Consider the following 10,697-nt stretch of genomic DNA (forward strand, 5'->3'; position numbering starts at 1 on the left):
AGTGGAAAAGTTGGCTGAAAACTCAACATTCAGAAAACTGAGATCATGGCATCCGGTCCCATCACTTCATGGCAAATAGATGGGGAAACAATGGAAACAGGAAGAGATTTTATTTTGGGGGGCTCCAAAATCACTGCAGATAGTGACCACAGCCATGAAATTAAAAGACGTTTGTTCCTTAGAAGAAAAGCTATGACCAACCTAGACAGCATATTAAAAAGCTGAGACATTACTTTGCCAACAAAGGTCCATCTAGTCTAAGTTGTGGTTTTTCCAGTAGTCATGTGTGGATGTGAGAGTTGGACTATAAAGAAAGCTGAGTGCCGAAGAATTGATGCTTTTGAACTGTGGTGTTGGAGAAGACTCTTGAGAGTCCCTTGGACTGCAAGGAGATCCAGCCAGTCTATCCTTAAGGAGATCAGTCCTGAATGTTCATTGGAAGGACTGATGCTGAACCTGAAACTCCAATACTTTGGCCACCTGATGCGAAGAACTGACTCATTGAAAAGACCTTGATGCTGGGAAAGACTGAAGACAGGAGGAGAAGGGGACGACAGAGGATGAGATGGCTGGATGGCATCACCAACTCGATGGACATGGGTTTGAGTAAACTCCAGGAGTTTGTGATGGACAGGGAGGCCTGGTGTGCTGCAGTCCATGGGGTCACAAAGAGTCGGACACGACTGAGCGACTGAACTGAACTGAACTGACTGAACCTGCTGTGGCTGCCAGGCGTCTTTGGAGGGGCGGGTGGTGCCAGCCCGGGGCTGTTGCTCGGCTGTGGGCAGCCAGGGTGGGCTCTCAAGGCTGGAGTCTCGGTGGGATCGTTGGGAGGAAGGAGGAGGTGAGTCCACCGGGCTCACCTGCGAGCGCAGGGGGATGGTCAGTGTGCAGGCCACGCACTCAGCATCCCACCTTGTTCTCCCGTTTGACTTCCTGGCCACGTGTGCAGAGGGCTCTGGGGTGTGGGCCTCTGGTGTCCAGCACACATACCTGCCCCTTCTGAGCGGGGTCCCGATTCCTGGCTGAGCCCTGGGGGCGGGGGCACCGCACAGGCTGGACGCAGAGGCTACGCAGGTGAGGTGAGGGAGGCCCACGAGGGTGGCCAGGGCGCAGGATCGCCGGGCTGCTTACCCTGCCTCTCCCTCCACTGACGGGGCTGTGAGCTCCCCTCGGCCTCGGTTCTCCTGCCTGTAAAGAGGTGACAAGCGCTGCCTTGCAGAGCCAGAAAGGGACGTCAGTGAGGTGTCAGGGCCGGGCACGGGGTGACCTCCTAGGAGACTCCTGCACCTGCCTCAGTCTGCTCAGCTCTCCCGGGCCTGTGGGGCCTTAGGGAGCCGGGTGGACCCCACAGCTGCTCCTTCACCATCGCCCTCAGGGGCCTGGAGGAGGCTCTCGGGGCCCCTGGACAGCCGATCTCCCTGGGTCACCTGGGGGGCACCCGAGAGCTCGGGCAGCTAATCTGAAGTGGAAAGACGCTGGCCAAGAGGAGCCTCGGTGGGTCCTGAGCTTGGCGCAGGCACGGAAGCTGGCAGGCTCCCGGGAGCCCGTGTGTGGCCGAGGCGCCGTGTCCCGGGCGCTGCTGCAGTCTGTGGGCGAGGTTCTGTCTTTAATGTCTGTTCTGGCCGTCGCTCTTCTATCTGTTCAGTCTCTCAGTGTGTGTGAGTGACAGGAGATCCTGAACACGTAACTGAGCTCCTTGAGGAGACGGACATTTGATATCTCCCCATAGTCTTCTTGGGGGGAACCCCAAAGCGTGACTTGAACTCAGCAGCTGTGTTCCCAGAAACGTCCGTGAGAAGCAACAGCTGCTGCTACTTAAAAGCTTCCTTCAGGCCCACCGCCCAGAAGGCTGAGCTGGTGGAGGAGCAGGCGCCCGGGCCCAGAGCCCGCGGCGGCGGGGGCTGGAGCCCGTGTACCCCGGCACCCTCTGCTCCTTGCCCGCCATCAGGCCCAAGATCACAGAACTGGAAGGGCCCCCAAAGCGACTCATCCAGCGCCTGCCTCGGAAGAGCATTTGTAAACGGCTTTTAAAAAAAAGTCCAGCTGAGGTCGGGACCCCATCATGTCACTTGCAGTGGCTGAGCGTGGGATTAAAACTTCCAGAAAGTCAAATGGAAAAGGCCGCCATGAAAGGAGATGAGAGGCCCTGACTGCAGGGAGGATGGGGCAGCTGCCCGAGGCGGACAGGCTTGTGTGGCCGGTGCGGCTGCCGCCTTGTTGCCGTTTACGCACTCGGTCGTGTCCGACTCCGCGTCCCCGTGGACCGTAGCCCTCTAGGCTCCTCTGTCCACCCTTCCCTTCTCCAGGGGATCTCCTGCCTTGGCAGGCGGATTCTTTACTGCTGAGCCTCCTGGGAAGTCCAGGGTGTATGGAAGGTGTTAACTCAGCAAACCGCTCCTCATCAGCCTCAGCGCCTCTTTTCTGAATCGGCCAACCTTGCAGCTACATACACAGCCTCTTGGCTAAACACGTGCATTCCTAACCCCTGTTTAAGTTTTCTCTCCCTTCAGTTCAGTTCAGTTCAGTCGCTCAGTCGTGTCCCTTAGCAGCAAGCAACTCAATTATTTTTTTTAATTAACAGGAAAAAAATCTTAAACTGACGTAAAGAGCGCAGTAGTAGTGCAATAATCGCTTTTCCCTGAACCATTTGCAAGTAAGCTGAGGTTGTGATGCTCCATGGTCTGAAGTGCTCAGTATGATTTTTTTTTTTTTTACAAACAGTGCCTACCTGCCTCTAAAACACCATCAGAATCAGGAAAGTAGCACCCACGTGTCATATGTTCTGCAGTAACACATTCCTGAAAATTACCACTGTCTAATCTTCAACCCCATTTACGATCAACCCTTAAACTTCAAGTTTATAATTGTAATGCTGCTAAGTCGCTTCAGTCGTGTCCAACTCTGTGCGACCCCATAGACGGCCTGCTACCAGGCTCCCCCATCCCTGGGATTCTCCAGGCAAGAACACTGGAGTGGGTTGCCATTTCCTTCTCCAATGCAGGAAAGTGAAAAGTGAAAATGAAGTTGCTCAGTCGTGTTCGACTCTTAGCGACCAAACGGACTGCAGCCTACCAGGCTCCTCTGCTCATGGGATTTTCCAGGCAAGAGTCCTGGAGTAGGGTGCCATTGCCTTCTCCTATAATTGTAATAAGATCAGGTAAATAGCTTTTCTATCTCTTAGTACCATCCAACTATCAGTTCAGTTCAGTTCAGTTGCTCAGCTGTGTCCGACTCTTTGCTATAAGATGTGATAAAAATAGTCTTCACATTATAGCAAAAACTATACCAGATGAGGAATATCACCGAAAAACACCCAAGATATACAAAGTAATTTTGTATATACAGAAGGTGTCTCTGTGGGGGGAATGTAATGAAGTGAGGTGTTTCCTTTTAATCGCCCAGAAATGGGCCCAAAGTTGACAGGAGAATAAGAAACAGAAGCACAAACTCCATCACATAGGATATGAAGACATCTAAACTCTAACCCTTTAAACAGGAGAAAGTGCTCCTAGAGCAGCGACAATCTATCTCGTGGGTGTAGGGATTCAAGTGTGCAGAAATAAATACAAAGGGGCATTGAGAGCTGTTTTCAACAGATTAAGTTTATGGGTTAAAAAAAACCCACACAAAATGACACTCTGTATTTTAATTCTACTTTGCATTTTCTCTGAGGACACATGCTCGCAAATGTATAAAAGATCCGAAAAAAGCCCAGCAAATTGACGAGAGTAGCGGGGTTAGGGAGTCGGGGAGAGGCACGGCTGTCGTTTATTATTACATTATAGCTTTTGGGAACTGTTCAAAATGCACTTGAATTGCTCATATAGTTAAATTTTGATTAGAAAGATCATTATAAAAATTACCAATTCTTTCTCCTGTTGTCAAGCAAGAGTGATCAGACCAGGCCAAATTCTTTTCCTTTCCTGTGTCTCCCACTGACTTGAACCTGCAGAAATGTAGCTAAAGATGGTCTGAAATGACTAAATAACTCTGGGAGAAATAGGAAATAACCCTCCTGTGACTAGAGAAGTAGGTAATACAACCACATCCGTGGATAGAGATGTTCATGGCTCGAGTCAGGGTGAGACTCAGGCTGGATGCAAAAGGACTTCAGTGACGATTTCAGACGCAGCAGGCCGGTCTGGGCTTCCTCGGGGCGTGGTGGCTGGGTTCCCAGAGCGGGTGCCTCAGAAGAGCTTGTCAAAATGCAGGACATTCTTACAGTGTCACCCAGCCTCAGAGGTCACCTCCCATCAATCCAGCCACACTCTGCTGGCCAGAACGTCACCAAGTCGGCCCAGAGTCAAGGGCAGGAGATGGCTGACTTGAGAGAAGAGCGTTGAGGTCACACTGTTTGGAAAAAAACCCACAAAAAACCTTGGGATGAGAGATACTGTGGCTATTCTTGGAAATTCCAGCCTGCTACTGAACCGTATGTAAGTGTTTGACAAAGATTCCAGACATCTGTGCTTCCCAGGGAGCAGGAAGCACGGATTATCCTTGTGAAGCGAGTTAAGACACAGTGAGGCATTTCAGTGCACATTTACTAGTTTGCTGACGTCATAGGCAGGCTTCCCTGGTGGCTCAGTGGTGGAAAATCTGCCTGTGATACAGGGGGATGCAAGTTCAGTCCCCGAGTTGGGAACATCCCCTGCAGAAGGAAATGGCCACTCGCTCCAGCATCCTTGCCTGGGAAATCCCAGGGACAGAGGAGCCTGGCACGCTGCAGTCCACGGGGTCACAGAAAGCCAGACCTGACTTAGTGACTAAATAGCAACAAGACTGATATAAGAACAAGCTGAAACGAAAGAAGCCGTTACAGTTCAGCGACTTTTTTGGATTTCATGAAATGTGTAAAACAGCTGTGGGGTGGTGAATAAAACAATTCTGTGCCTCTGGAGTTAGAACTTTGCCGGGCTTGGTTCCCTCTGTTCCCAGCCTGGGTGGCCTCTCTGAGGTTGTCAAGGGCTCCAGGGAGGGTCAACCTCAACTTAAAGCGTACAGGCTCCTGCCGTTTAGAATCCAGCTTTGGGGGCATGAAGAATAAAGAAAATACCACCTTCTGAAACAAATACTATTACTGCGCCAGTATGTAACCACGTGCGAGAGAAATGGGCTCTCTGATACAGCCGGCGCAGGGTGGGGCAGGCGGGGGTGCAGTCTCTTTTCAGATCCATGTCAACACTACTGATTCCTACTCTTGCCCCTTTGCACCAGCTCGGTGAGCACGGTCCGTCCCTCCACCATCTCTGCCTGCTTCTCATCAAAACTATTCATTTTCTTTGACAAAATAGTTTGGACCCGCCCTGCTGGCTCCCACCTTCCTGATCTAGAAGTTGCTTTCCCATCTGTGCTCTGGAGGCCAGCTCAATTAAGCTGTGTTTTTCTAGATGAAATTAGGCCTAGAGGCCTCCTGTGCTCCGGGGGCGTTGAGACCGCTGCCTTGATGCAGGCTCGGGGCCGCCTGGGTTCCTGCCACTGGCATCTCAGCCCAGCTGCCTCCAGCTGCTGGGGTGGCCTCTCTGACTCCGGGGCTCCCTCCTTGCCTGGCTCTCAGGGCACAGGGGTGACTGAGATTTCTGTGGGCACCGTGCCCTCTGGACAGAGTCCAGGCCACCGAGAGGACGTTTATGGGCCAGTGGCGCCCAGCACAGACCTGACTAGGTACCATCATCGTTAGTCTCTGCTTTTCCCTTTCTGTGAGGGGTAGCAAAATGAGCCGACCCATCCCCCTGCCCAGACCCCCTTTGGAGCGCCACCCTGCCTCCAGAGGCTTTCTAGAGCGCCCTCAGATGCTGCTGCTGTAAGAACCGAGGCCTTCTTGCAGACGCTGCTTTGCCATTCTTTGCATCTTTCCCCCAGCCTTCCCCTGCACACAGATGACAACTGTGGCCCCAAGACAAAGTCCTGCTCTTCGTAAAGCGACTGATTTTGGCTTCTGGAGATGAACACGAGGCAGAACTCCAGAATTAGAATCATTGATTAGACAAAACGAATGTGAATCCGTCACCTTTGACAGTATGTTAGATTTTTTTAAAGAAATAATTCTCTTTATTTCCTCACTGGCTGCACTGGGTCTTTGCTGCTGTGCATTTGCAGTGAGTGGGGAGCTAGGCTCTGGTTGCGGTGGTGACGGCCCTCATTGCAGCAGCTCCTCTTGCTCGAGGGCCTGTCGGCTCGGTAGCTGTGGCCCACGGGCGCAGCTGCTCTGCAGCACGTGGGCTCTCTGCTGACCAGGGCTTGAGCCCTGCCTCCTGCATCGGCAGGTGGGCTATTTACCGCTGAGCCGCCAGGGAAGCCCGGGTTTGATTTTCAGAGTGTTTAAGTTTAAATCTCTAGTCCTTTCTTGCTGATCACTTTTTAAAGTTCTCTGCATCAAAGCTCTAACCCCAGAATGGGCACCTAGCTGTCCGGGCCTATTCCCGAGAGGCGCATCCTGCGCCCAGCATGTAGGTGACTTCTTAAGGAGGGGCTGTGTGAAATCACCCCTCTCCCCCAGCCTCTCCCCCAGCCTCTGCCCCAGCCTCTGCCCCAGCCCTTGCCCTGCTTTTAACAGTTGTTTCTCTGACAAGAGTCTGTTTGCTGAATGACAGACCCCATGCCATGCTCCTCAGCCTGGATAGAACCAGGTGTGGCCCCGTTGGAAAGGGCAGAGAGCTTGCCCCCGGAGGCCAGGCCTTCCTGGGTGAGCAGGCAGCCGGAGGGACACAGGTGGCCCACAGAAACCCCAGGTTGTTCACGGCTCACCCGGGCACTCCAGGCCCAGCTGTCCCCTGATCTGAACCAGTGACCTCGAAACCTGAGTCTTCTCCTAGCCGGAATGTCCCGTCACATGCTGTTTTATTTTAAACTCTGGCTTCCCTGCAGAGCCCTGCGCTCAGACGCCCCCGCGGGGTCAGATGGTGGTGGGCACCGCCTGCCCAGGGCTCACTGGCTGCGGTTGCCTGGGCCACGGGCTCCTCACTAGCGCCTGGGGTGAGGCCCTGCCTCGCCCCGGGGTCGAGCCCCCAGCTGGCCCCACTCTGGACTGGCCCCACCCCGCAGGCCCAGCCTGGCGAGTGTTGGAGGTCAAGCATGGCTGCCCCTCGCTCCCCATCTACCCAAAGCAGCTCCCCAGCCCGTCCCGCAACCCCGATCAACCTGGCCCTTCGCGCACACCCCCGGTGGGACTTGAATGAGAACTCTCAGGACAGCAGAGACTGGAGGGGCTTCCAGCTTGCCCCCTCCCACCGCCGGTCGCTGGTCCTCCTGCCCCTGGGGGGGCCCCCTGGGCCTCCTATTAGGATGGTGACTCAGGCCCTGGAGGCTGGTCACACCCTCAGGGCTCTGCTCCCAGGGGGATGGCGTCCAGGGGTGCGTCAGTCCTGCCAGGCTTCTGGAATTCTCTCGTTGAGGCCACAGCGTTCTGCCTACTGGGCTGGTTGTGAGTCCCTGGAGCTTGCCCGCTCCCTCCTGCAAAGGCCACTGATGTTGGGGATGCTGGTGCCCGGCTTCCCGTCCACCCCGAACTTCAGAATGTCCAAAATGGGGTCTGCGCTGAGGCTCTTGAGAGGAGATGGTCCTGGACTGGGGTGGGCCCTCAGTCCGGCGGCTGGTGTCCGTGTAAGAGGAGGAGGACACACAGACGCAGAGGGTGGGCGGCCGAGTGAAGCGGGCGGCAGAGCGGGGGTGATGCGGCCTCAGTCCTCGGAAGCCTGGGCCCGGGAGCTGGGGGAGCGGGAGGAACCCCGCCCCAAGACCGCAGGGGCGCGCAGCACACCGTGATCTCGGACTTCTGAGCTGCAGGCCTGGCGGGGGACGCCTCTGCCGTGTGAAGTCACCCGGGTCTGGTTCTTCGCTGTGGCCGCCTTTGCTGTTGCTATTGCTCAGGCATGTCTGACTCTTTGCAGCCACATGGCCTACAGCAGCCAGGCCTCCCTGTCCTTCACCGCCTCCCGGAGTTTGCTCAAGTTCGTGTCCACTGAGTTGGTGAAGCCATCAGACCATCTCATCATGACGGCCTTGGGTAACTAATAAAGGAGCCAAGGCAGAAATAAGGACACGCTCGGCAGGCAGCTGTTCTCTGTGTAAAACCTCAGAGCCCACGACCTTGGGCGTCAGGCCCAACTCCTCCAGCCACAGGGGCGCTCGCGTGTCATGCGACCCTTGGTGGGCCGTTGGGTCTAGCGCTCCCTCCTGCCCCTCTTGGAAACCTTGTCTTGCGGTGTGTTCTGCAGGGCGGCTCTGCAGAGAGCCCTGGGCTGGTCACTGCAGCCTGAGGTCCCCCTCCTCAGGGACAGGGAAGAGGGGCACCCCTCCCCCCAGTCGCCCCCCCCCATTCTGTGTGAGGTCCTCATTCACGGATCCACAGGGCCCACCCAGCCTCAGAACTGCTTCCAGCAATCTGTTCCACAAGAATGCTTTCCCCATCAGGGGTGAGTCATAATACTGAGTCACAATCTGTATTAAAGCTATGATTCCCGATTCCAACATACTTGGAAGTTTACTAATCCACCCTTAGAGCTGATTTAAGGTTTTTTCCACTGTAAGAATCTGGCTCCAAAGCCATCCTACTGGCATCTTGGAGGTGACTGATTTTGGTGGGAACTGGAAGAAGAAAAACTCGGGCAGGGCACCATCTGCCTGGAAGCGTTTCCTGGTCCCCATCAGCTCTGCCCCCTGTCCTGAGCCAGTAGGAAGTGAGAGGCCAGCCCATGTGACTGAGAGTGAGAACGTTCAAGAACATTCTTTCGTCCCCACACTGATCACCGCACATTCTTCCCAAGCCATTTCACAGGGTGTTGGTCGACGAGTGTGACTCCTGTCCTCAACCCAACAGCTAGGAAACAGCCCATCGCCCCTCAAGCTCTCCTCAAGATGCGCAGTTACTGGGTGACTTACAGCTTTGTCCTTTGGGATCGTTTTGAACGAGGAGGATTTTCTTTGCTTAAGTGTTGCAAATGAGCTGTTTGCTTCAAGTTCTGGTATAAATTATCTCTCAGCGTCTGAACTTTTGAAGACAGAGTCTCTTGACTGTTTTCTGCCAGGACGTTCTCCATTGTGGGGCTGCCCTGGGCTGTGGGGTGTAGCGGCGTCGCTAGCCTCTACTCACCGCAGCAGAGACCTAGCCCGCCTGGTGTGGCGTCGCCTGTTTGTTGGGAAGCCATCCTGCGGTCTGTCTACCCCTGAATCCCCTTTTGGGCCTCCCTGGTGGCTCAGTGGTAGAGAACCCGCCCGCCAGTGCAGGAGATGCGGGTTCAATCCCTGGGTCGGGAAGATCCCCTGGAGAAGGGCGTGGCAACCCACTCCAGTAGTCTGGTCTGGGAAACTCCATGGACAGAGGAGCCTGGCGGGCTGCAGTCCATGGGGTGGCAAAGAGTCAGACACGACTGAAGCAACTGGGCACGAACCCCTGGAAGGGGCCAGCTTTGGTATATGTGGCATCTTGGCAAAGCAACCTCTGAGCACTCTGTGAGCTCACCGGTCTGGGCGGGGGCACTGCTGTAGACCTCACCGTCCTGCTGCGCAAGTGAAGCTCCGTGGGCTGGTGCCCACCTCCACAGCGCACCTGTGGTTCTGCCTTGACCACCCAGCAAGGCAGCCATCCCTCTGGCTCCACCCCTGCTGACTGTCCAGGGCTCTCTGCCGCCTGAGGCTGTTGGGCTCTTTTTCTCTCATTGAGGGGGAAGTGCTATAGCTTGGACAGGGCAGCCGTGGGCCTGACGGGTCTCCACGCCTGTTTGCTTTCAGAATTCCTTGGAGACACCTTGCAGGGAAAACCGCAGCTTCTTGGCAGGTGTGATCATAGCTGATGACTGACATTCGCATTTGAACCTTGAGCTCTTCTGAGAAGGACAAGAGTGTACAGAACAACCAGCTACCTGGAGTCTAGATTGCTGGCCTCGGCTGGGACTCAGGTGTGTTAAGATCACATTGGCTGGTGAAGTGACTCCATCTTCTGGCAAAAATTTGCTTCATTTTGTACCCTGAAGTAATTTTTGGCTGAAATATGCCATCCCAGCCAAATCCATTTGGATTTATGCATCTTGCCCTTGCCCACAAATGTTAAAAAAGCTTCCTAAGGAAATTAAATTTACAAAAGTGGCTGAACTTCTGGTCAAAAGTGACCCGTTATAGGGAATGTTAATTCTAAGTCAAACAGGGGTAATGGGGGCTGAACAAAAACCAAATCTTCTGGGTGATTCGTGAGCGCTTTCATGACAGCGTGTGCGTGATACACTATCTCACAGAAAGACTCTGCACACTCTTGCTGCTTGTTAGATGCTAGTCTAATGAGTTTTCTATTTTTAGAGACTGACCATGTCATCCAGTGGAAAAAGAAACCACACTCAGTAAATTCCACAGCTTTAAATATCCTATTTCCCAAAAGGGTTACGTTAAGACCTTCCGACCTCCTTAATTCTGGCTTAAAGTTTTCACAGGTGACTCTGTGCGACATGATCTGGCTCATATTTTTATGTCTTTATTGCCAGTGCTGAGATGCGCTCAGTCATGTCCGACTCTCTGTGGCCCCACGGGCTGCAGCCCGCCAGGCTCCTCTGTCCACGGGCTTCTCCAGGCAAGAGCCCCGGAGTGGGCTGCCATTTCCTCCTCCAGGGATCTTCCCCACCCGGGGACCTTCCCCACCCTGGGATCAAAGCTTCATCTCCTGCATGGGCAGTGGATTCCTTACCACTGAGCCCACCTGGGAAGCT

General features: G+C 54.3%; 1 long non-coding RNA gene across 1 annotated transcript; it reads left to right on the forward strand.

Moving 5' to 3' along the window:
- Window positions 1–756: 756 nt before the first annotated feature.
- On the forward strand, window positions 757–10,454 carry LOC120883375. The gene is made up of 3 exons (XR_005725758.1): window positions 757–844; window positions 5,883–6,021; window positions 9,733–10,454. It is a non-coding gene; the product is annotated as an uncharacterized LOC120883375 (long non-coding RNA).
- The last annotated feature ends 243 nt before the right edge of the window (window positions 10,455–10,697 follow it).

This window comes from Oryx dammah, unplaced genomic scaffold (genome assembly GCF_014754425.2).
Source record: "Oryx dammah isolate SB20612 unplaced genomic scaffold, SCBI_Odam_1.1 HiC_scaffold_24, whole genome shotgun sequence".
NCBI lineage: Eukaryota > Metazoa > Chordata > Mammalia > Artiodactyla > Bovidae > Oryx > Oryx dammah.